The sequence below is a fragment of the Acomys minous genome, assembly GCF_964271855.1.
Source record: "Acomys minous genome assembly, chromosome: 6".
Taxonomy (NCBI): domain Eukaryota; kingdom Metazoa; phylum Chordata; class Mammalia; order Rodentia; family Muridae; genus Acomys; species Acomys minous.
In genome coordinates, this window is record NC_140487.1 from 117,283,555 (window position 1) to 117,310,177 (window position 26,623).

The 26,623-nt window shown below is 51.6% G+C and overlaps 1 protein-coding gene across 3 annotated transcripts in view; it reads right to left on the reverse strand.

The window, feature by feature from the left end:
- ARHGEF10L (Rho guanine nucleotide exchange factor 10 like) overlaps positions 1-26,623 on the reverse strand; it is a 150,050-nt gene that overhangs the window by 107,501 nt on the left and 15,926 nt on the right. For 2 of the 3 annotated variants that reach the window (XM_084787944.1, XM_084787941.1), the window contains exon 1: positions 22,372-22,505. The exons of the other annotated variant lie outside the window; for it this stretch is intronic. The gene's annotated coding sequence lies outside the window, so the exon portion shown is untranslated. Of the gene's footprint in view, positions 1-22,371; positions 22,506-26,623 lie in introns of those variants that run through there. 3 annotated transcript variants of the gene reach the window in all.

Sequence of the window (26,623 nt, forward strand, 5' to 3'; positions counted from 1 at the left end):
AATGGCCTTGGCCTGACCTCCCCTTGCACATCAGCCTCTTACCTGCTGCCTGCTCAGCGCCCTTACGCCATTATCACTGACATCTCCCTCTCACGGCGTCCACACCAAACTGTGTACCAGCCTGCGCCTCCCAGTGAGCCAGCTCCCTTGACCACCACCCACCACAGCAGCCCTGCTCCCACCAGCGCCTGGGGGCAATTCCTGCCCACTCCTCCCACTACTATCCTACCCACACACAAACTTGTAGCCGTGAGCATCACTAATCTCGACTATTAGTACAGCCTTATGAGTCTCTCCATCCTCCGTCCTCCCTTCTCTGTTCCCCCTCCTCCCTCCTCCATCCGCCCTGCACTTTTGTGCTTAGCGCCTCTGCTTGGAACCTTCAAAAGTTCCTACCTCATCTTGGCCCATGAGGCGCTCACCACCTCCCTGCCTCTGTTCCTACCTCTCCCCGACAGCTCCCTCCTCTGAAGTCATGGCCACCATGCAGTTCCCCAAACAGCATGTGTCCATCTACCTCAGGGCCTTGGGTCTTGCCATTCCTTCTGCCTGGAATGCTCTTCCTACATACATCCACATGGCTGTCTCCCTCACTACCAGGCCTTTGCTCCAGGTTCATCCTGTGAGAGTGGCCTCCTGCAAATGGCTCACAATGTGGCCCTCATGCTGTGTCTCCAGCCAGGCTTCCCCTGCCTTCACAGTATGCATTACTTCCTGGCTCCTCCTCCTCTTCCTCCTCCTCCTCCTCTTCTTCTTCCTTCTCCTCCTCCTCTTCCTCCTCCTCTTCCTCCTCACAGAGGCCAGAAGAGGGCACTGGATCCCCTGGAACTGGAGTTATAGGTTATAAGAAACCCAATGTGCATGCTGGGGATTGAATCTGGGTTCTCAGCAAGCACAACAAGGGCTCTTAACTGCTGAGCCTTCTCTCCGGCCCCTCATTTGCTTTTTTGAGACATGGTCCCATGCAGCCTAGGCTGGCCTTGAACTTATTACATAGCCAAGGATGACCTTAAACTTTTTTTTCCTTTTTTCTTTTTTGGTTTTTCAAGACAGAATTTCTTTGTGTGTTATCTTGGCTGTTCTGGACTCGCTCTGTAGATCAGGCTGGCTTCAAACTCACAGGGATCCACCTGCCTCTGCCTCCCAAATGCTGGGATTACAGGAGTGTGCCACCACGCCCAGCCTAACCTTAAAATTTTTTTAAAAGAGATTTATTTATTTATCATGTATACAATGTGTTGCCTGCATGTATAATTGCAGACCAGAAGAGGGTACCAGATCTCATTATAGATGTTTGTGAGCCACCATGTGGTTGCTGGGAATTGAACTCAGGACCTTTGGAAGAGCAAGTAGTGCTCTTAACCACTGAGCCATCTCCCCAGCCCCTAACCTTAAACTTCTAATCCCCCTGCCTCCACGCCCTCCCCCAGGCTTGGGCTCCCACATCTGGTTTATGAGTCCCAGGGATTGAACCCGGGGCTCTGCGCATGCCAGGTAAGCGTTCTGCCACCTGAGCTACACCCTCACATCCTTTAGTTTCTGCCCCTATCACTGTATCTAGCCAGTGGCCACCACAGAAGCAGGACAAGATGGCTGGTTTTCACACTCCATTCACAGCCCCAGGAGCACGGTCTGGAACCCCAGAGGACCTACATGGCCATAGTGAGTGAGAGATGAATGGAAGGAGTGAAGGATGACGGAAAACTCCAGAAAGGCATCTACTTGCAGGGACTAACTGGCTGATCAGAACTGAGTCCTGTGGAGATTGGAAATTTGCAGGTCCAGAAACTGATTACCTAATTTGGGGCTAAGTTCTAGACACACACACACACACACACACACACACACACACACACACACACACACAAAGCCATTCCTTGGTCCCCTAGGTTAGAAGTAACCTCATGTGACAATAGATTAAAAAGTTTTTTGCTGTCTATTAACTTAGCAAGCCACTAGTTCTCACCAACCCAAAAGCTAAGAATGTCATCAGATTAGCATCTTGGACCTAAAGAATAGCCCCCCTCTTTTGTTGTACCCACAAACTGTTTTTGTTTTGTTTTGCTTTTAAAGATTTATTTATTATTTATACAGTATTCTGCCCACACGTGCGCCCGCCCACCACAAGAAGTCACCAGCCCTCATTATAGATGGTTGTGAGCCACCATGTGGTTGCTGGGAATTGAACCTGGGACCTGTGGAAGAGCAGCCAACGCTCTTAACCTCTGAGCCATCTCTCCAGGCCCTGACAAAGTGTTTTAAACTTCCCTTTATTTACGACTTTTGTTGTTCTGTAAAAACCACGAAAACTTCATAAGCCTCCTTCCGTGTAGAAACATGGAACGTGGGATAACTTAAAATCTGTTCCCAGGCTATGGTCACACAAAATGACTCCAGAATAAACTGTCTCTTGTTCCTTTTAAGATGGGAGCTGTGGCTTTTTGCATCAGGGGAAGGAAGGAAGGAAAGAAGGTAGGAAGGAAGGAAGGAAGGAAGGAAGGAAGGGAAGGAGGGAGGGAGGAAGGAAGGAAGGGCTTCCTTGCCCTAGGTCAGTTTCCTGAAGGAAAAGGCAAGCACTGAGCACTCACTCTCAGGATAGGCCTCTTCCTCTTGCCTCAGCCTGTACCCACACATTTCATCTGATAACCTCATCTTGTACACCCTGGGCTGTACAAGAGGCAGCACCCCAAAACCAGTGTGGAAAGAGATCTGAGGCCCTCTCTAGGGAGTGATCAGGAGAGAAGGGTGTGGCGGGGTGGAGAAGGACTTGAGCTATTTTTAAAATCTTCTCCCAAAACACCACATTCTTTCTTTGGTGAATCAGAAGCATGTGGCGCAGTGAGGAGGCCAGGACCCTGGAACAGCCACAGTGGCCACCATCAGGACCGTGGGCAGCAAGCACAGGCGGGCAGGCAGGGCCTGGGACACTCGGCTTTTCAGGGAAGAGACAAGGCTGGAGTTGGGGAGCAAAACAGCCCTCTGAGGGCCACAGGACTCTATAGGGCTCTAACCTACAGCTTTAGGCCCCAGTTCCAGTCTAGCAGGGAGCAAGTCTTCCACTCTGATCCCAGGGAGCACTGAGCAGGAAATCGCCTCTGTAAAACTCAGCTAAAAACAGCTTGGCTCACCCACCTAAGGCAAGGCTTAGAGGTCTCTATGTGGTCAAGCCCTAGGCGCTCAGAGGGCCTGGGGCCACCTAAGCCAGGAAAGCACCGATGAACTCTCAAAGACGTAAACCTGTGTCCTGTGTGGAGCGCCGTCCTTCCTGTAGAGCTTTGAGTGGGCTTGGGCTGCTCTCAGCACCTCCAGAGGAAAGTGAAGGAAGCTCATACACTCTGCCCCAAGCCAGACTCTGCCAGGACCACTATTCCGCAGAGGAAACTAGGCTAAGTAAGGGCCATGCAAACTCGGGCTCATTAGAGGAAAGCCCACAAGTAGTAAACCCAAGGCTCTCTGTTTCCAACATCTGAAGTCCGCTGGAGCTGGCAAGATGCCCCAGGACCCGGCCAGCACTTTTACCAGCCTCCCTTACACTTGACTCCAAGAAAAGATGCTGTCTACCCTGTCTACCCAGGGTATAGGAGGGGCCAGGGACAGAAAGAATGCTTTTAACCCTGGCAAGGATGAGCCCTGAATCCTGCTGTCTTGGGGCCTTGACCCAGGCAGAGAATCTCCCTAAACTCTTCCCCTTTCCCATGATCAACTGAGGAGGAGGAAGAGGAGGAGGAGGACTACAGATGACCATCCCAAGATAGGCTTCCTGAGATTCCTGGGGGCCATAGTGCTGCCCACTTCCTGGTGGATGCTCCCTGCTCTCCCCCTCCAACCCTTCCCCCCAACCATGATGAAATCACACAGGGCCCTAAGCTGCAGCCCACCCTGCCTGAGTCCCGGTTTCACAGTGGAGAATGGAGGCCACTACCCCTGGGACCCCTCCTACTCTGAAGCCACCTCTGTCCTACCACATATCCTTGGAGTGCCCTGTGTGCCACCGTCAGACCCTACCTACCATCTTTCGACAAATGTGTTCTGCCACCAAATTCGTATGTTCCACGTGGCCCCATGAGTGGGGCAGGACCCTGGAGCACACTAGTCCCTTTATCTGATCCTGGATTCCTCTGCCACTAAGAGCCTTCATCACACAGGGCACAGGAAGAATTAAATAAGCTGCAGGAGGCCCTGCACTCAAGCGCGGGCACGGCGGAATAAATTGACAAATTGATAAAAAAAAAAAAAAAGTCATTCATATAAAGTGCCTTGGTGGAAGTCTGAGCACAGTAGGTGCTTAATACTGTTTGTTGAATGAATAAATGATCACCCAGATCCTAGGCGAGAGCTCTCCCCATCCCCACTCCCAATCATTGCCCTGTGCTGCGACAGTGAAGTTTCTGTGTTGGGCAGGCCCACCTACAGTGTCTGGCCCACAGCAGCCCTCACTGTGGGGAATGAGAGACAGCTGTTTCATTCTGGGATAGCCACTAGCTTGGCTCAATGGTGAGGCAACCCTCAGTTCTCCAAAAGCCCCACACAGGCCTCCAGTCCTCTTCACAACCGTGACTCCAGACAGGGGTGAGAAGGCTCAAACAGGAAAGGCAAAAATTGACATCAAGACAGCAAGGTGGGCTTCCTCTCATTATACAAAATCATGGGGTGGTGGGGAGAGGCCCTCTGGTCCTCGGGCACTGGATCATCACCTGCAGAGCCACAAGCCCAGAGACCCATCCCCAGGGAGAGACACAGACACGGGGACTCGGGCCTGCGCTTCCTCCTCAGGCCTGAGAAATAACTTGCTTAGGCTGTCAAAATGGCTCAGCATAGGCCAGGCACAGGGTTAGGCCCTGTAAGCTCCCCAAAGTGGCTGTCCACACCACCACACACACTGAAACTTCTCCTTAGGCAGAAACCTCACAATCCTTGGGTGAAGGGTGGGTGTCAGCCTCCCACCCCTCCAGCCCGACTTCCTCCTTTGGAGCTCCTAGGAATAAGGATAGTGTTTCCTGCGCAGGACGCTCCCTCCTCACAGCTGTCTTTTGCTCTCCCTGGCCAACCAGGCTCAGCCCCCTCATCTCCCAGTGTTTGACTGCCTCTCTTCCCATTCCTGTCCCGTCCCAACCCCAGAGGGCATTGCCCTGGTGTCCCTGACCCTGCCGTTAATTCAGCGGAGTCCTCCCAGATGCCATCTATGCCAGGGGAAGCATGGTCCTGGGCTGAGCCACACCTAGCCTGCAGCACCCTCCCTGTGAAAACCAGTCCTGGGGGGGGGCGGGTACTCAGCCTCAACACACAGCCGTGAGCCACGTGACTCCACGCCATCCACCTGGTTGCCCTGGGACCTTCCCACAGCCTTTGCCCATATGTAGTCTGGCAGCATCTTCCAGGGGACACCTCCTGCCAGACTTTCAGGACAAGGCACCCAGCAGGCAGGAGAAAGTGGAAACCACAGGAGACCATATTAGGGGAAAACTGCAGAAAGTGCAGCGAAGGGTACCCTGCAGAAAAGGTTAGCCTTGTGACTCATGTGCCCGAGAATACTCCACGCAGAGCTGCCTCCAAAGCATGCCAAAAAAGCCAGAAAACCCAACCTATCCCAAGCCACTCTGGGACCAGTTGGGCCTCAAGCTGAGTCACATGCCTTGGCCACTAACTCCCAGCAGTACTGGCATGTCACTTGTGTTCTTGGGGCTTCTGACAAAACCCTTCTGACATAGGAGCGAGGACATTCCTGGGTAGGGGACTCCTGGGCCACCTCTGACTGCAAGACCATGAGTGGAATCCAGGCAAAGCCAGCACTTCCCTCCTGAGTCCAGGTTAGCCCACCTCCAAGGCCTTTCTGTGGACTGACCCCTGTCTGTCCTGTCTACAGCAGTCAATAGCATGTGGGACTGGACTCACGTATCTTAGGCCCAGGGTGGCTCTTAGCCATGGGGACTGGCCACTGAGAACCTTTCTCTGTGTAGCCTTGTCTGTCCTGGACTTGCTTTGTAGACTAGGCTGGCCTCGAACTCATAGATATCCACCTGCCTCTGCGTCTTGGGTGCTGTGATTAAAGGCATGCGTCACCTGCTCTTGAGAACACTGTCACTCGGTCCTCACATCATCTTGGGCATGGGACTCTGTTCCCACATCTCAGAGGGTGCCCTCACACTGAATGTGACAAAAGCCCAAGAAAAGCTCAGAGGTACCCAGGTACCAGAGGCCCACCTGCATGCTGGCCTTTGTGTGTGCCTGTACTCAAATGTGACTCAACACCTAGGTCATCAAGGTGCCAGTGAGTGGCCTTCCAGAGACCACTGACTGGCTGGCAGGGAGTTGAGGGGGGGGGAGGGGGGAAGGGTCACTTCCAGGCACAACCCAGACTCAGATTCAGGAAAGCCCATGGTGTCCCACCATGAAGGTGTTCTGCACAGGCCTGGCACCAGCTCACACCAGCAGCCTAGACAAGTCTGGCAGAAGGCAAACCTTAGGCACCTCTCATATCCACGGCATCCTGGGATAAGCCAGACAGAGAGCAAGGTGCTCCCAGGTCCCGGTGAGAAAAGCAGGGACTTTGCAGGGTAACACTCTTAGGTGCCAGCCACAGGGCCTACAGGGTCACCCCCACTGCTGTGTAACCCTGAGCTAGCCTGCTGGCCTCTTGCAGCAGTCCCGGATAAGGTTATGGCCAGACCACAATTCCTAGCAAAGAATGTCCGCCCTTTTCTCCCTGGCAGGCCTGCAATTCAGCTATCAGGCTAAGAATCTAAGTCCCCCAAAGCCAGTCCAGACAAGTGTGCAATGGAAGCTAGACACATGGGTTAATAGTTACCTACAGAGACCCAAATCTTGCAGAGCATCAGGCATGCCCCACCCAACCTAAGAATATGGGCCAAGAAGGAAGGGAGGGAGGGAGGGAGGGAGGGAGGGAGGGAGGGAGGGAGGGAGGGAGGAATAGTGTGTGAGTCTGAAGAAGATGAAATGGCCAGGCGAGCCCTCACCCTCACCCCCACCCTCACCCCGCACCCCTCCCAGAGCACGTAGCTGTCAAGACCTTAGACATAAGGGCCCCGTTTCCAAAGGACATGGGGCCATGAGCACATGGTCTGTAGACCCCACAGCTGACCATAGTCTCTAAAGCCAGTGCATGATCCCGTGACCCTCCCCAAAGCCAAAGCTCACTTGGCCTGTTTGGACCTGAGGTTTCCAGCCTCAGGGAGAAGCCACAAGGCAGATGCATCAGACTCCGAGGCCTCTTGGGTTGTCTATTCCCAGACAGGTGGGGAACCTGAGCTCAGAGCGCTGAGCCAGCTTGTTGAGGTTGTGGTGTCTGTCTGAGGTATAGGGACGAGTTGAAGTTAGCCTCCACTCTTTGAGAATGAATTATTAATTCTTAATTAATTATTAATACCAGCCTCAGAGGCCAGCCTGCCTGCAAAGAACCTCATGTCCCTGGACCCTCACTGGATGCTAGCTGTACTCTGAGCACTAATATGACTCTCTTTTTTGTTGGGTTGTTGTTTTTGGTTTTGGTTTTTTGGGTTTTTGGATTGGTTTGTTTTTGTTGTTGTTGTTGTTGTTTTGGTGTTTTTTTTTTTTTTTGGTTGGTTGGTTTGTTGGTTGTTGTTATTGTTGTTTTTCAAGACAGGGTTTTTTCTGTGTAGCCTTGGCTGTCCTGGACTCACATTGTAGACCAGGCTGGCCTCAAACTCACAGGGATCCACCTGCCTCTGCCTCCTGAGTGTTGGGATTAAAGGCGTGCGCCACCACGCCCGGCCCCAGAGACTTCACTTTTAACCTTAAGCATGTGTAAGATCTTAAGCACTTTAAGATCCACACATGCCATACTTGTTTTTTGTTTGTTTGTTTGTTTTTAATGTTCTATACCATTCTAAGTGATCACAATAGTGAAAAGAAAGAAACGGCACAGTTTTCATTTTGAAAAACTATCCCTGGGTTGCTCAAGAGTTGTGGTGTGGTGTGGTTTTTGCCAGAAGTGACGTTAACATGAATTCAAACACGTGAATATGATACGACTGATATGGCTCTCTTAGTCCTTGTAATAACTGCCATTTCCCTCAAACTGAGAAACTAAATAGAGACAGAGAAGGGCTGAGATGCCTAGCTACAACACACAAGTGGCTGAAGTGAATAAAGAGGCTTAGGGTCTCAGCCATCGCCTCTTCAGGTCGCCACTCATTACACACACACACACACACACACACACACACACACACACCCGACCTGTGCCTGAGACGTGAGAGCACCAAGGAAGGGCCGAGGAGGAAGGGAGAGAGTTTTGCCTGCGCAGCCCAACCACATGTGACAGTGTCATTCTCCTGCCTCCACACAGCCTACAGCCCCACAGAGACTAGCTTCTCAGTTTGGCTCAGAGGTCCCGTTCTGACCCACCTGCTGCCCTTGCTGTTCATTGGCATCTCCTGTGGACCAAGCCTTGTGTGAAGATGAATGAAAGAGGTGGCCAGCTGCCCCAACTCCTAAGGGCAGGATTCTCCCCCCCACCCCATCCCAAGGCTGTCTCCTTCCTCCTCTCCCTGGGGACCCTCCACTACCTCTCTTGAGCCTCAGCCCAGGCTAAAAGCCTCAGCCCAGGCTAAAAGCCTCCTACGATGACCACAGGATAATCAGCCACATGCCCTTCTGGCCACCTGAAATTCAGGGCTGCAGCCATTTGCAAGTGATTACGTGTCTACTCTGTCTCTCCAGATCCCAGAGGATCCTCAGCGCACACTGGGAGGCCACGGAGCTGGGTGGTGGGTGGTGGGTGGTGGATGGGAGGATGGAGGATGGGTGGATGGATAGGTAGGTAAGGAGGAGAATGGGTGGGTAGGTAAGTTGATGGTGAATGTGTGGATGGATTGGTGGATGGATGGGAAGGTGGATAGGTGGATGGATGGATGGATGGATGGATGGATGGATGGATGGAAAAATGCATGGTGAATAGGTAGATAGATCAGTACATGGATGGAAGTATTGGTAGGTGGATGGAAGAGTAAATAATGGATGGACAAGAAGTTGGGTAGAAAATAAAGGATAGGTGAGTGGATGGATTGGCGTTTAGATGGGTAGATGGGTTAAAGGATGGATAGATGCATAGATGGATGGTAGATGGGTAGATGGCTAGATGGATGGATGGATGGGGGTGGATAGATGGATGGGTAGATGATAGATGGATGGGTAGATGATGGATGGATGGATGGATAGATAGATGGGTTAGATGGATGGATGGATGGATGGATGGATAGATGGATGGATGGATGGGGTGGATAGATGGATGGGTAGATGATGGATGGATGGATGCATAGATGGATGGTAGATGGATAGATGGATGGATGGGGGTGGATGGATGAGTAGATGATGGATGGATGGGTGGATGGCTAAATGAATGAATGGATACGTAAACTATGCAGAGATGCCAGCACAGCTGAACAGCCAAGAAAATGGAGGAATGAGTAACTGAGTGAACAAACGACAGGAACTCCTACGAAGCATTTTGGAGCTCTATCTCAACCTGGAACACACTAGAGCTCAGATCCCCCAGAAACCCCAGCTGCATCCCAAGTTTTCAGTTTGACTCGGACATCTTGCAGACACCTGTTTTCCCCACCTCCCACCCACGCTGACCCTGCTTAGGCCTCTTCTGTGATCACCCATCTCCATTACCAACACTGCAGGCTGTGACAGGCGACAATCAAGTTCCCTAGGCTGTCCTTCATAGGTCTCAACAAATACTTCCTGAATAAAAGACAGACAAATAAACCAAAGACCCAGGAGCTTTGTAAACACAGGCCCAGCAAGGTCTGCATGCCCAGGCATCTCTATGGGTACAAGTCAAGCATCTGCTTCCTGTCCAGAGCCCGTCCAACAGCACAGCCCTCGTACACCAGGCACATTATCCAAGGGGAGCCTTGGGGGGCTGCTGTAGACAAGAACTGCTCATAGTAGGACCCCAAAGGGCTCTCACTTATGTGGCAGTCATTCTGTCAAACATCCCCAGCTCTGAGGGTCTCGCAGCCTTTTCTAAGCTGGTCCCTAGACTACTACCTCCAGGCACCTGGGTACAAGGAGAGGTTTTCCATATAGATTTGGGTCTGGGGCTGACCTCAGTGGTAGAGCACTTGCCAACCATGTACCAGGGTAGAAATGAAAGCAGAGCCTGGGCCCCAATAACCCCCCAAAAAAATCACATCCCAAAAGCCCCCAGTTTCTTCCTAAGAGGTTTGGGGATCAGGATTCTTAGCAGGCTGCCCAGGGCCCCACCTGACACAGACTAAGGTCATAATTCTGGCTCCTAGGTTCTCCAGGGCTCAGGATCATCTGTTTACACCTGCCACTTTTGCACACACTTGGCCCACTCAGAGAAAATTCCTGGTGCAACATTCGAACCTTCTAGGAATCTCTGGACAAGTCCTCCCTCCCATATTCCTTGCCCACATGTCTACCTCCAGTATGAGCCAGGTTGACCCCGGCCATCCCAGCCAGGTGGCATCCCTGGGTGTCCTGTGGTTGTAGTTACATGACACATGTTCAGGGAAGTGGTATCAGACAAGCAAGGAGCAGAAACGGCCAGGAATGAGACCTCTGTTGGTGCCAAGTTGTCACAGCTCATAGGGATGTCCCCAAACTCCAACGGCAAAAGTGTCTGAGTCTAAAGGTGTCAAGAGTCCTGAAGAGTCCTGAACATCAATATGTGGGTTTAAGGCAATATGTGACAGGCTATTCACATGGGCAATGGAGGCATTCAGAGGTCAAGAGCAGTGGGAAAACCACAGCAGGACAAGGCATGTGTTAAAGGCTCTGAGAAGTCCTATGGCACTAGAACCTGACAAACAAAGAGACTTGTTGACTAGGAAGAGCGGCAAGACCCACCATGGTCAGGGCTAGAGAGTGGGAGAGGTGGGGTCTGAGCTCAGCCTGCCTCCAAAGTCCACCTTGGCAACCAGAGTTTCAGGTATTTGTTACAGAGTGGATGTAGCATATTCCCCAAAGCTAAATTAGGCCTGGTCACTCCCTGTGATGTTACTAGGGGTGTGGCCTCTTTAAGAGATGGGGCCTAATGGGAAGAAGTGAGGTCACTTAAAGGAGATATTGGGACACTGGCCCCTTCCCTCCCCTCCACCACAGCTTCCTAGCCACTATGTGGTGAGCAGCTTTGTCCCAAGACACACTCCCTATTGCATAAGAAGAGGCAGAACGTTAGGAGTTCAAAGCCACCCTTTGGCTACACAGTGAGGTGGAGGCCAGCCTGGGCTATAGGAGACCCTGTCTCCTCTTTTTTTTAAATAAAAAATAAAAAATAAAGTCAGAGCCAGACATGATAGTGAACTCCTTTAATCCTAGCATTGTGGAGACAGAAGTTGATGGTTTCTGTGAGTTCCAGGACACCCTTGTCTATATAGTGAGTTCTAGGATAGCCATGACTCAGTAGAGAGACCTTGTCTTGAGGAGGAAGATGAAGATGAAGATGAAGAAGAAGAAGAAGGAGAAGAAGGAGGAGAAGGAGGAGAAGGAGGAGAAGAAGAAGGGGAAGAAGGAGAAGAAGAAAAAGAGGAGGAGGAGGAGGAGAAGTAACTATCGCCAGGGGTGGAGGGATGGCTCAGTGGCTAAGAGCACTGGCTGCTCTAGCCAGGGATCCAAGTTTAATTCCTAGCACCCACCTGGCAGCTCACAACTGTCTCTAACTCCAGTCCCAGGGGATCTGGTACCCACTTCTGGCATCCACACACAGTGCATACACATACATTCAGACAGGCCTTCATACAGATAAATTAAAAACAAACGCCCCTCCCCAAAAAGAAATTATTTTTAAACGGGCTGAGAAGCCAGGTGTGGTGGCGCACGCCTTTAATCCCAGCACTCGGGAGACAGAGCCAGGTAGATCACTGTGAGTTTGAGGCCAGCCTGGTCTACAAAGCGAGTCTAGGACAGCAAAGACTACACAGAGAAACCCTGTTTCAATAAATAAATAAATAAATAAATAAATGGACTGAGAAACCCGAGATGGTCAACCTGTCCAATTCACAGAAGAGGAACTGGAGCTTAGGGAGGATTTAAGGGGCAGGGCAAGACAAACCACGCTCTCCTGGCTGGTTGGAAATGGGGTATGAAACCAGGTGCCCAGCTCCAGGCTTCCTGAGGCCCGAGGCTGGAGACTGTGCTGCTAGGATTCCCAGTCTGGTCTACCTGAGTAGAGCGACTGTAGCCGCAAGGCCTTGGGATACAATAGTGACAACTGGAAGAGACTGGATGTCCCTAAATGGGTAAGCAAATACCAAAGCCTTCCCCCACATCCTCCCAGGTGACATGGTGGCATACCAGAAAAAAAAAAAAAAAAAAACACATGCTCAGACAAACAGAGGCTGACAGGGACCCTCAGGCTCCAGAGTCACGTGGGACAGTGTTCACATCCTGCCATGTGCTCACTGTGTGACTTTGCGCTCACCCTTTGCTGTCTCCTCTGCACCTTACCTACAGAACAACAGAACCAGGGCTGGAGAGGTGGCTCAGCGGTTAAGAGCACTGACTGCTCTTCCAGAGGTCATGAGTTCAAGTCCCAGCAACCACATGGTGGCTCACAACCATCTGTAATGTGATCTAGTGGCCCTCTTCTGGCATGTACATGCAGGCAGAGCACTGTATACATAATAATAAATAAATAAATCTTTAAAAAAAAAAAAAAAGAACCAGATGAGCCACGGTGCCCAAGTGCTAAGACTCCCGCCCTATAGGACACATTCACATCATTGCTTCTCTAGAAAGGGGGAGGCCTTTGCCCACAGTTGCTGCACTCAGAATGGGCAGGGCTCTGAAACCTACCTGACAGCTCTTATTGTCCCAAGCACAAGGTGTGGGCCTGCCAGCGCCCCAGTGAGGCCACCTCCCTCGATGGCCTCATGCAACCTGTGTTAATCGAATCCTGGACCAGACCCATATGGTTTTCCCAATACTCCAAAGAAACAGACGCCCAGAAAGCTTTCAAGCCGACCAAATGGCTCCAGGAAGCTTCACACCCTGTTCCTCATCTCCAGAGGCCCCCGAGACTACAAAGACAAAGTTCAAGGCCACAAGAAGATCTGTCCTGTGAGTCCCTCCCTGTGCTTACTCAACATCCTGCTTCTGCGCCTGAGAAGGCATCTGTTTCATCTACCCTGTTATGCTGTGTGACCTTGGGCAGGTTGCTTAACCTCTCTGAGTCGCTGAAGCCTCTTCCAGAAAAAAATAGGTTCAGATACTGGGCTCCACATTAGGTGCTAGTACCAGCCTCCAAGGGCTTCCTGTGTCCCCCGCTTCTTCCCATCCGTGATGTCCCCGGGACAGAAAATTCCAATTGTGTTAGTCCCTGATCCAAACACTTGAAGCACTCAACAGGCCTACCAAGGAAATCAGAAGATTCTTCCCACGAGAGGTTCAGGGTCCTCCAGTGGCATCCCTCCCTCATCTGGGATAACTCTGCCTCTTGCCTGCTTCGTCCAGAGCCTCCTCCAGGCAATGTCCTCCTTCCCCTACGTTGGGTGGAGACCCAGCTGCCTCCCCCAGAGACTGAAGGTGCCCGCATCCTACTCAGCTTAGAATCTCAGCTCTGCACCTGTGCCTGGATCCGGCTCATGAAGCAGGCACTGGGGCGGAGCGCTGAGTCAGACAAGAACTACTGCACACTTCTGGCATCCTCTTGGCAAGACCAAAGGAGGTCAGCGAGGTCGTGGACACAGTAGTTGGCCTGCCGGGATAGCCTCCCTCCCTCCCTCCCTGCCGCACAGCTGGGCATTGTGGGAGCCTCTCTTCGAGCTACGCAGCAGGAACCATGTTTATACCTCTGACTTAGGGCTGATCTTCCCAGAGTGCTGAGCTCAGCGCCACACCCTAGAAGAGCAGGGTGGGTTCCTTCCAACCAGGCTCCCAGGCTCTGGTGTGGCCCCTGTACAACCCTCACCGCCTCCACCTGCACCGCTCAGCCCAGAAGTTGTGCTTAAGTCTTACTTTCCACAGGTGCTGAAACCACTGAGGTTTCCAGCCAACCTCTGAACGTGACCTCTTCCCAAACTAAATCCTCAGTTTCCCCTGTAAACCATCCCCGATGCCCCACAAACTGACTCCTTTATAGCCACTGCCAACAGCAATATAAATATACACACATTTTATATATATATATAAATCACCTGATTCCTTCCTCCCTCCTCCGCCCTCTTCACACAGTCCTTGTTTGCAGTTCCAGCTGATTCTATCTCAGACACATAACCCTGATCCTATGCTGATCCCAGATCCTGGACACAATCTGAACCTCTATCCTGTTCCCTCTGGCTTTAGGAGCTCAGCGCCTCACCGAGCAGATGGCTAAGATCTTCCTCAAGCGACTGTGGCAATTCAGGGGGGGGGGCTGAGGTAGGTGAAGCACAGAGTGGGTGTGCTAGGCATATGGCTCAAACCTTCCTGAACCCCCACGCTGTCTCTATCCATCCACTGGCTTGGAAACTATGGCTCCTTACCTTGTGTCTGATCCTCAGGCCTGGATACCCAGGCAACTGCCTCCACGCTGTGGCCACCCAGTAAAAGGGTCTCAGGTAAGTTATCTGTAGACAGGCAATTTCTTAACAGATCACACAGGTTGGGAGATGAGACACAGTGGACATCCTGAAGCTGTTGAGAGCCTGCCCTGGGGAGGGACCCATGAGGCCTCAGTTTCTCCCAGTTTTCTTCCTCCCTCAAACACACTCCCACCATTATTGCTGTGAGCCCATCATCAGAGCCAAGATGATGTTGGCATGATCCCCTTGAACACCTAAAACAATGAGTCATAAAACCTCTTCATTAGCCTCAGGAGCTTTGTTATAGTAACGGGAAATTTACTAGTAAGTACATCAGTCATTGGGGAAGAGCCACAAGGAAGGTTGACAGCCTGTCTGCTCCTTGTTGTAACTAAAGGGTATCTGAGTGTGTCACCCCAAGGCCAGCATGATGGCTTGGTGTGTAAAGGCACTTGTCACCAAGCCTGACAGCCTGAGTTCTATCCCCGGGACCCCCGTGATGGAAGAAAAGAACTGATTATCCCACGTTGGTCTCTTGACCTCCACAGGAGCATCACTGACACACACACAGACACACTCATGCGCCTGCGCGCACACAAGCATGCACAAAATAAACACATGTAAAGCGTAAATAAAAAGAATGCTAACTCAAAATATGTCACTCTGGTGTAAGAATGCTTTTGAGCTGAGGGGCCCTGAGCAGTCAGCAGGGACAGGACTGACACGTCCCTTTGTGATGAGGACATAAACTCCTCTCCCTCAAACAGGAACAGGGGCGTTGCCTGTGTAAGGAGCCTGGTGAACATTTGTGATGGTGATCTTGCCAGTCAGGTGAACAGGATGTTGAGAACCCTAGGAGTCACATCTCTCGGCCACCTATGAGGGTGTTTCCAGAGAGGCTAACACAGCCTCACTCCACCACTGTCGTTTTCCCAGTACCAACTGCCTTCTCCCTGGTCTACTCACTTCAAGTTCATCACCCTCTGTTAAGGTGGGACATTAAGTTCTCCAGGGCTCGCACTACTGCTATGTGTGATAAGCCCCAACACAACTTTTAAAAGTTAATATTAAAAATAATAATAAGTGCACGCCTTTAATCCCAGCACTCAGGAGGCAGAGGCAGGCAGATCACTGTGAGTTGGAGGCCAGCCTGGTCTACAAAGTAAGTCTAGGGCAGCCAAGGCTACACAGAGAAACCCTGTCTCAAAAAACCAAAAAAAATTAATTAATTAAATAATAATAATAATAATAAGGCTGTATGGGGCTGGAGATGTGGTTCAGTTGGTAGAGTGCCTGTCTAGATTGCACACTGCCCCTGGTCCCATCCCCAACACTGCATAAAGCAGGCATGGTGGCACACACTTGACATCCTAGCACTGGGGAGGTAGAGGCTAAAGGATCAGAAGTTCAAGGTCACCCTAAGCTAGTGAGTTGAGCTCTAGACCAACATTGGCTAGCAGGAGACCTTGTCTCCACATTCTAAATTAACTTAAATTAAAAGGCTAGGCTCCCCCTAGCATTTAGGAGGCTGCGGCAGGAAGATTCCTATGAGTTCAAAGCCAGCCTGGGCTATGTAACAAGATCAACCTGGACCACAGAGTAAGACTTCATCTCCAAAAAAAAAAAAATTTTTTTTAATTTCAAATAATATGTGGGGCCAGCAAGATGGCTCAGTGGGTATAGGAGCCTGCTTCAAGCTTGATGACTCGAATCCAATCCAAGGACCCACAAAGTAGAAGGGGACAATTGACTCCTGCAACTTGTCCTCTGACCTATATACACATACAAGATAGAAAGATAGATAGACAGATAGATAGATAGATAGATAGATAGATAGATAAATGTAATAAAAAGTAAAAAGTTCATAGATAAAACATGCATGCCTTCTCTCTTATTAATCTGCCGGGATTTTTATTTTGTTTTGTTTTTTGAGACAGGATTTCTCTGTGTAACAGAGCCCTAACTGTCCTGGACTCACTTTGTAGACCAGGCCGGCCTCGAACTCACAGAGCTCCGCCTGCCTCTGCCTCACAAATGCTAAGATTAAAGGTGTGAGCCACCACCACTGGCATTAATCTGCCTTTTGACAGTTTAATTCTCTGGCCTCAGGACAGACCCTAAAAGTGCAGAGCGGGGTTTGCTTGCCCACTTAACAATTACCCTGAACCCTGACTCTGCACAGGCAATGCCCCAGACACGTGCATGTCTCTTGTTAGGTCCCCACACGCTGAGACTTCAGCGTGCTAGCATGATCTCTACTTTATAAAAGAGGAAATAAAGGGCTCAAATGAGCAGTGGACCCCTCCTCTCCAGAGCCAGGGCAGACCTGGTGCATTGTGGGTTCTACAAAGCTTAGGGCAAAGGAGCAAGCGAGTGGCTGCATGAGGGGGTGATCCGTGCCACTCAGTCCGGAGGGTGGCTGGCGCTGGCGCGGTAAAGGGCTGTTTTGGGCTTCTTCCTAGATTTCCTCAATGACCATGAAAGATATGTGTCATTAAAAGTAAAATAAAGGGCTAAAGACATGGTTCAGTGGTTAAGAGCACTGGACAGAGGACCCAGGTTTGATTCCAAGCACCCACATGGCAGCTCACAACCACCACTCCGGTTCCGGGAGATCCAAACACCTTCCTCTTACCTCCGAATACACCCCAGGCACACAGGGGGTACTCACACATGCGGGCAAACATTTACACACCCAAAAGTAAAATGAATGTTTAAAAAAATAAATAAATAAATAAATAAATAATTAAAAGTAGCCAGGCATGGTAGCCAATGCCTTTTTGCCCAGCACTCAGGAAGCAGAGGCGGGGTGGATCTCTGCGAGTTCTGGGCCAACCAACCTGGTCTACACAGCAAGTTCCAGGCCAGCCAAGGCTACAAAGTGAGATCCTGTCTCAAGAAACAAAAAATAATAAGAGTAGAATAAAGTCTTATCTAATGAGCTGCCTGGAGGCTCCGAGAGGGGGAGAGGGGTCTCGGTTGGAGATGTTTACTCTTCTTTCCACAGACTGTTATTTTCCTACTTGATTTAACCATTGTTTTCCTATGGAAATTGAATCAGGGCTGCTTCTGACAGCTCCCTCCCTCCACCCACTTCAAACACTGGAAAGAGAGAGAAAGAGAGAGAGAGAGAGAGAGAGAGAGAGAGAGAGAGAGAGAGAGAAAGAGAGAGACATACAAGGAGCACGGCAAGAAGGAGGCGGCTGGCTTGTGTGCTAATGGCCCGGATCTAGGATGCATAACACACAGGGGGGTTCTGGGATGGAGTTTCACTAAGAAGAGCTGGGGAAGAGGGGCTCCCCGAGCTCCCATCCATCATAGGCTGGCTTACCACAACCCACACCCACTGTCCTGGGCTGGGGATGAACCTATAAGGGGGAAGGACAGTCTGAGGACACCTCACAGCCAACCCACAGGCTGCAGGGAAGTTGCAAGCTCTTCCCATGGTAGAAGCAGGAGCTAGGGCCGGGGTGTAAGCCAAGAGGCCATCTGTATGAGCTGGCCGCCCATCAATTCATCCCCACATCATGTGTGAACTGCCGGGGGTGTCAACAGCCAGGCAGGCACGGCCTCAGGGCAGAGTATGGCCGTGTTTTAGGGTACAGGATGGAAAGGCAAAACCGTGGGCCACAATGGGCTCTGGTTACCTCTAGTCGCCAGACACACAGCCCTGGCCTCACCTCGTGGTAGAGAACAGAGACAGCAACGTGCTGCCTCTCAGCGCATGAGGACTGACTGTGTCCTCCACGCGATGGTGTGGTGCCTGCCACCTCACAAACTCCCTGTGCACCTCTGCAGCTCTCTCCTGACACCAGGGCAGCCCCTATGGACACTAAAGTCTATTCCTAGTCTTAACCCAGAGGCTCACAGCCTGGACCTCATCAACATGGGGTTAAAATAAACACTGTCCCACCTCTTTGGCGTCAATGTAAGAAGGGCAAAGTGTTGGGGTTGCGGCGAAGGGAAGTGGGGGGGGGTTAGGTTCCAGATACCTAGAGAGCTGTCTTTCCTCACCATCTCCTCAGCAAAGGGAAAAAGAAACTCAGAACAACAGCAGGAGCAGGGGACAGTAGAGCAAGTCACAAGCTGGGAAACTAAGCAAGGATGACCACAAGTTCAAGGCCAGGCTGAGCCACTCAGCAAAACTAATCTCAGATGAAAACAAGATATGGGGCCTGTCTAGCCAATCCCCTAAGTTACACACCCAGTAGCAATGTCTAAGCCGCTCGCACCCTGGGGCAGATCCAGCAGAAGGCCGGACAGGCATCATGCACAGATTCCCAGGAGACCCCATAACCCCAGACCTGAGGAAGGCCTGGTAGGTTCCTGTTCTGCCACAGACCTGTAGCCCCCAGTTGTGAGAGCAGAGCCGCACTGAAGCCCACTTGGAAGCCTCGCAGACACTGTCCCATGGCTGTTCATTCTCTGTGCCTTGCTTGGTACTTTCCCCCACTCTGGGCAGCCATACACAGTGCCCATGTCCTGACGGAGGCTGTGTCAAATGGCTAGTTTGATCATCTCTTGAACAGAACGCATCCTGTGCGTTGGTACAGGCTGATCCCGGCAGCCAGAGTCCAGAACCCAGCCTAGACTCCGCAAGCTGTCGTCCCTGAGGTCTCAAGCCATCTGAACCGAGCCAACTCCTCTTCCTCATATGGCCCCAGAATCTGCCTCAGGTTGAATGTGGCTGCAGCGCCTTAAGCCACCCTCAAGCAGCTTCGGCCACGCAGACGGCATGAACGTCACGGTGAGCTACCTGATTTGTCCGTCACTTTGACATCTCGCTCTGCTTCTCAATGCCTGGATCATTCCCTCTACAGCTGCTCAACCAACAGCAAAGCTGCTCTCCACAAATCAAGTCTCCCCACCCCTCCTGTCCCCCTCCCCTTCTCTTTTGAGACAGGGTCTGGCTGGCCTGGAACTCACCGCAGAGACCAGGCTGGCCTCCTACTCCCAGAGATCCACCTGCCTCTGTCCTGAAAGCATTGGGATTAAAGGTGTGCATCACTGGGCTAGAGAGATGGTTCAGACGTTAGGAGTGGCGCCTGCTCTTCCAAAGGTCCTGAATTCAATTCCCAGCAACCACATGGTGGCTCATAACCATCTATAATGTGATCTGACGTCCTCTTCTAATATGCAGGTGTACATGGAGGCACTGTATAGTAATAATAAATAAATAAATAAATTTTTAAAAGGTGTGCATCATCACCCTTAACCTTGACTCACAATTTTTTAATCTTTGTATGTGTGTGTTTCTGCGTGTGTGTATGATATATGTGGATGATCATATGTGTGAGAGCAGGCACACACATGCCACCGAATATGTAGAGGTCAGAGGACAACCTCGAGTGTGGTTGTGACTTACACATTGTTTGAAACAGGGTCTCATTGTTTGTGCCAGCATCTACCAAGCTAACTGGCTCACAGGCCGGTAAAACCTCACCTGTCTCCCTCCACCTTCCTCCTGGGTTCTAGGGAAACACAAGTCCTTAGATTTGGGCAGCCAGCGCTTTACCTACTGAGCCATCCATCCCCCAAGCCCCAACCTCCCTCATGATTTGGCTGTTTTAACAACCAGCCACTCTCACACATCAAGATAGCAGAGCCCTGCACAAACCCATAAGGACAAACACTCCCGGAAACACACTCAACCCAGGGGCCCTGAAGCAAAGTGGACCCACTGACCTGCACCAAGGCAGAGACCGGGATGTTCCCTGGGGACACCAGACAAGAAGCTGGGAAGAGAATGGTAGAATGCCGGTTTGTGGGTTTGAATCTGTGTGGACTCTGGACAGATTGGGAACCAGACAGAGACTTGTTGACCTGAGCAGGGCAGGGTGAGACCAGATGTTACAGACCAGCTTCCAGGGGCCATGGAGGATGAAGACTTGGAAAGCTCCAGCCCTGGCCCCTCCAGTAACATAGCCTCAGGCAGTCACGCTGCTTGGCTCAGCTTCCTCATCAGTAAAACAGATTGTCTCCCCTGCCTAATTACCAGGGTTGTTGTCAAACAAAGAGATAGTGGCTGTGAAAGTACCCATATAAACCTAGGCTGTTATTATCAGTACAGATAACTACCCTCTTTGTCTATTCAACTTTATTTAAGAAGATTATATTCTTGCCACTCTGTACGTTCTTACTGTAGAAGCTTCCAGGTCTCGGAACTCCTCACCCAGCCCTCCAACTGGCAGATACTACTTACTATGTGCAAAAGCCCTTCTTCCCATAACCTGGTACCCGGGTCCCCAAGGAGCCCAGCAGCTTTTCCCAGTTTGTTTGTTTGTTTGTGTTTGTCTGTTTGTTGCAGAACAAGAGATGGAGCCCAGGGTCTTATACATGCCAGGCATGTGTATGCGCAAGCCAGGCACAGTGGGCTGACGTCCTCAACCCCCTAAAGTTAAAACTTGAAAGAACAAACTGTAGGAGCCAAGCAGGGCCCGGTGGCACGCATCTGTAATCCCAGCGCTCTGGGAGGCAGAGGCAGGCAGATCTCTGTGAGTTGTTGAACAGCCAGGGCTACACGGAGAAACCTGTGTTGGGGGGAGGGCATGTAGGAACCACCAGTTTCAGCAATTGTCACTTGAGCACCTACTATGTACCAGGCAGCATTGCAGGCTGATGGCCAAGAACAGACATAGCCAACTGCATCCAAAGCCTTCCAGATGTAAAGGAGCCTCCCTCCTCGGGGACAGAAATCCTCTGAGCATGGGCAAACCTGCCTGGCTTGCTGGGAAGGAGGTTCTTCCAAAAGAGAACCGGGAAAAGTGAGGAGTGGAACCCACTTGGGGATGAAGCAAGCATGAGAACCAAGGCTCAGAATGGAAGGGAGGCTACCAGCATCAGACAGACAACGGGGATGGAGGAGCCGTGTGCAGCCCGGTAAAAGACAAGGGCATCAGAGCTTTGCCTAGACCTTCAGGCTGTGCCCTCCTCTCTTCTCTGTGGAAGCCCACGCTGTGTGGACAGGTGGCTAGATGGATGTCTCAGCTCACAGCCAAACCCATAGAGCTACGGGGGCAGGGCCGTATGTGCTAATGAGCCTGCACAACCTGCCCTCTCTCCCACATCCAAAGAGGAACAGATGGGACCTGGTGCAGGCTGGGCAGGGGGCTCCCCACGGGGACTCCAGGGCCTTTGAAGCAAACACTGAGACCGGAAGCCCTTCAGAAACGAGATCCACACAGTACCATCTCCCTACTCTGGACTGAGGCGGGGTCCTCAGGCTCTTGCGGCCTGAGGGACTCCCACCCTCAAGAACACAGAGAGACCGGCCCCTCCCCCACCCCAGACCCTGCTCCCTCTCGCAAGCCACCCCCCAGAAAGCTGATCTCCACCATCTAGAGAACCCACTGGACTCGTATCTCTACCCAAGGCCACCTCAGGGCTCTGTGCCCATGGCCTGCCGCTGACCCAGCATCCACTCCTCCCACACTCCACTCCTGCGGGAGGCCTGGCTGTCCCGCCTCTGGGCAAAGGCTCAAGACCGGAGAAGCTGACCCAGAACAGAAGCCACCCCGTGTTACCTGATTTCATGCAATCTGGGGACCCCACGACCCTCAAGGTCAGAGAGGAGGGGGCACAATGAACCACAGTGGAGGGAAGAGGAAAGTATGACACAGTGCTGGGGGGGGGGGGGGGTTCCCAGAACAGAGAGAGAAGGGAGAGCCGCAGAGTGAGGCACAAAGGCCAGTCAGGACTCAGGCAGAGGGACACTCAAGGGGCACAGAAGGATAAAACCACGAGAGGGACCCGAGTACACAGGGCTCGGGACTGTCCCGAGGAGGCACCTGGGAGACCCAGACACACAAAGAGCCACGGAGGCCGGGATCCCCCTGCTTAGGCGCCGCGCACTCACCGTCCCCGCCGCTCACAAAGGCTCCGCGCCACCGCGCCTCCCGCTCCCGCCGCGGGCGCCGGTGGCCGGGCCAAGCCCCGCGCCCCGCTGCAGCCCCGGCCCGCGGCCTGCAGCCGCTTCACCGTCCGCCCCGCCCGCCCGGTCCCGGGGCGCGCGGCTGAGGTCACCGCTTAACCCCTGGTGGCCTGGCTTGCATGCAGCGCCCCTCCCAACTCCCCTAACCGTGATCCCGGAGGGGCGGGGCTCGGCTTTCCACCCATCCTCCTCCCTCTCGGGGAAACTGAGGCTTGGGGTGGAGGGACCCCAGGCGACACAAAGGACACACACACACACACCTCCGCCTTCCTGATCTGGCACCAGACGCCCCTACACACCACCGCGCCTCTCCTCTGCAGCTCTGGGAAAGATTTTGAAGACACCAGGCTCCTTTAAATAACCCCAGCACGACCTGGAGTTCCCTGCCATGGCCTGTCCTTACGGAAATTGAGACCCGTGGTGTGTCCCCATGAAGACACAAGGCCCCTTGTGGCTGCCCTACATCCACAGGGGTTGGTTGCAGCCTGGCAGCCTGGCAGCCTGGATTCTGGTAGCAGCCCAGCACCTCCAGGTACCAGGGGGGCGGCTTGCTCAAAGAAGGGCTTTGACATCCTCACTACTCAGCCTTTGAAACAGCCCCATTTCCCAGTGAGGCTCAAAAAATGAGAGAAGTTCGCTGATGCTCCCAGTCCCCCAGCAAAAAGGAGGTGAAGCTAGTCTAGTCTCCTAGCTTTCCATCCTTGCTTGCCTCAAGGCTGCCAAGCGCTGGCTACTCCCTCCCAAGATCCCAGAGAGGGCCTCCGGATATGATGTAATTAATTACAGTTATCAGGTCACTAATTAAGATTATCCGTTGTTATTAAACACTCCCAGCTACCTCTCTACGTGAGAGGCAATTCACACTCGGGGCTTATCAGTAATTACTCGGGGGTTAGCAATAATGACTGAAGGGTTCGAGTGCAAAGTGTAGGCTGAAATCACTGTCTAACTGTGTTTGTGGCCACAAGCCAGCAGAAAGGTATTTTGTTGTGGTGTCAGTGATGGGGTGCGTGTGTGTGTGTGTGTGTGTGTGTGTGTGTGATGTCTGTCTGTCTGTCTGTCTGTCTGTCTGTCTCTCTCTCTCTCTCTCTCTCTCTCTCTCTCTCTCTCAGTTAGGAGCTTGTCAGTTTGGCTAGATTGGCTGGCCAGCAGTCCTAGCAATCCTCCTGTCTCAGCCTCCCAGTGTTGGGCTTATAGGGTCCTGCCACTCTGGCCAGCTTTTTACACACTGGGGATCCCAACTCATGGCATCATTGTTTCCAAGGCACTTCACTCACTGAGGAGTCTTTTCAGCTCCTTAATTCAAACAACAACAACAACAAAAAGAAAAAAAATTACCCTCTGTTGGAGCAGGTTAGGAGCACGTGTTGCTCATGCAGAAGACCTGGGTTCAATTCGCAGACCCCACATGATGGCTCGCAACCATCCATAACTACGGTTCCAAAGAACCCAAAGTCCTCTTCTAACTCCCTCAGGCAGCAGGCATGCATGGTTAGCCTACATACATGCAGGCCAGCTACCCAGACACATAAAATGAAATCAATCAATCAATCAAAAGAAAAGTAAATGCTCTCTATTTATGGTGCACCAGTCTCAAGGATTTTCAAAGGAAAAATGAACCAGAGAGGCCCAGACCCTGCCTCCTTGGCTCTCACAGACTAGGAAGAGAGGCCTATATCAACAGGCTCACACAGTACAGAGATAAGTGATCAGGCTGAACTCTCTGACTCCATCTGTGAATACTCACTCCGGTCAGCAGGTGACCAATGTTTGCTGAACACTAACTATGCTGCTGATGCCACCGTAGGTAGATGGGAGCCTTCATGAACAAACAGGCCCTGTGTCTGCCCTGGGGGAGCTCCCATATGCGTCATGGCCAGAGGAACAGAGGGGAATGTTCCAAAAGAAGACCAACAGAGCAGGAAGAATTTCTTCTGATGGAATGTCCCCGACCTCACAGCAGGAAGGGCTAGGCCAGAATGTGACATATGAGGGATCTGTCATAAACAGAGCCAAGCAAGTGCCCTGGGTCTCTGTTCTCAGCCTTTCACAATCTGTTCCAACGTCCTCCTTGAGGCTCTTGAGTCGGCCAACCTCCTCCTCCTCCTAGAACTATACCAAGACCCAGAATGCCCGGAAAGCCTGCCTCACACTCCTGACATGCAGCTGTAAACAGGGTACTGATTTGAACTATCTCCAGCTGGTGGGCACTGTGGTCCAGGCTCCAAGGCAGAGGTCATTTTCCAGGGCCTCTTTATGCTTCCAGAGCACTGCACCAGGTGGAAGCACGCTCAACACTTGGGGAGCCCATGGATTTCCAAGTGGACACCCTCCCAAAACCCTCGCCCATTGAACCCTTAAGGTTCCATGCTGCAAGCCAGCAACTGAGAAAACAAATGAGGCCAGTAGCTTCCGCTTTGCTCTCCCCATGGACCATCGCAGTGGCTGGTAACCGGTGACCAACACCTGATCACTGAGTACTTGGCCATAAAAAGCCAAGAGCCAAGGTTGCCAGAACTCCAAATACGGCCAGGAGTTGGTGATGCCCGGTTCATGTTCCCTGTGGCCACATTCTGCTGGGGACGGGCCCCTTCTACACAAATATGCTCTCCACTGGCCAACCCTCTCTTCCAGCCCTGTGCACCCTTGACTCTGAGGCCCCTCCCCCCATGGCTTAGTATTTTAACTTGACTGTTTCTCCGCTCTCTACTTTTGCCATAAAGAGTCATGTCTGGAATACTATGTGCTTGACAAGACTGGAGCCCACAGCCTTCACAGACTGGGCCAACACAGCCCTTCTGCCTTCTTCCTCCCGCCTCCTTGTTCTCTCAAAATATACCTCCTCATAGCTCCATATTCTTTTTATTATTTCTTTTTTAATTTTATTTATTTATTGTTTTTTGTCTTTTTTCCTTTATTAATTTATTCTTGTTACATCTCAATGGTTATCCCATCCCTTGTATTATTTATTGGTTTTTTGAGACAAGGTTTCTCTGTGTAGCCTTGGCTGTCCTAGACTCGCTTTGTAGACCAGGCTGGCCTCGAACTCACAGCGATCCACCTGCCTCTGCCTCCTGGGTGCTGGGATTAAAGGTGTGCACCACCACACCCATCTTATTTTTATTTCCTTATATTTTGTTTGGTTTGCTTGTTTGAAGCAAGGTTTGTCTACATAACCCTGGCTGTCCTGGAACTCCCTATGTAGACCAGGCTGGCCTCGAACTCACAGAGTTCCACCTTCCTCTGCCTCTTCGGTATTGGGATTAAAGGTGTGCACCACCACTCCCAGTGTTTTATTTTTATGAAACAGGATCTCATTATGTAGCCCAGGCTGACCTAGATAGAACTTGCTATGCAGACTAGGCTGGCCTCAAAATGAAAAAAAAATCTGCTTACATTGGCCTCCCAAGTGCTGGGACTAAAGTCATACACCACCATGCCCAGTTCTCTATTTATTTTGAGGTTTTCACTTGCTTGGGTTTGTTTGTTTGTTTGTTTGTTTGTTTGTTTTTGAGAGATGCTCCCACTATATAACGCAGGATGGCCTTGAACTCACAATCCTACCACTACCTTGAAGTCTCCCAGGTGCTGTGATTACAAGTGTGAGACCCTGTGGCCAGCTGTAGCAGTTTCCCATTCTAAAGCTCAATGGCACAGCGGGTGGTTCAGGGACTGTGTCTCTGGCCCTTTGTTCTTGCTGTCTCTGTGACCTGGACTGCACTGGTTAACTCCATGCCAAACACAACACTAACCGCTTCTTATGATGTGACTTCTTTGTTCAGGTTGTTTTGTTTTCTTCGAGTCAGGATCCTCCTGCCTCTGTCCCTCAGACCCTGGGGAGGCAGGCCCGTGCCAGTATACCCTGCTCTGCTTTGGTGTTTTGAAACACAGTCTTCTTGTGTCACCCAGGCTGATACTGAACTTGGGTCTGTAGCTGGCCTTAGCAAAATGTGTGGGTTCTTCTCTTCTCACCCTTTGCCCCGCCCCCTTTCACTCCCTATTACTAGATGTGTGTGTGTGAGAAAGAGAGAGCGAGAGAGAGCGCTGAAATCTATTATCTTTCTCATTTCCTCTTTGACTCCATCTACTAACCAACTGCACCTGCACCACCAACAACAACAACCACCACCCACCCCACCTAGTGAAGCCCTAGCACTTATATTCCCTTTGAAAAGTT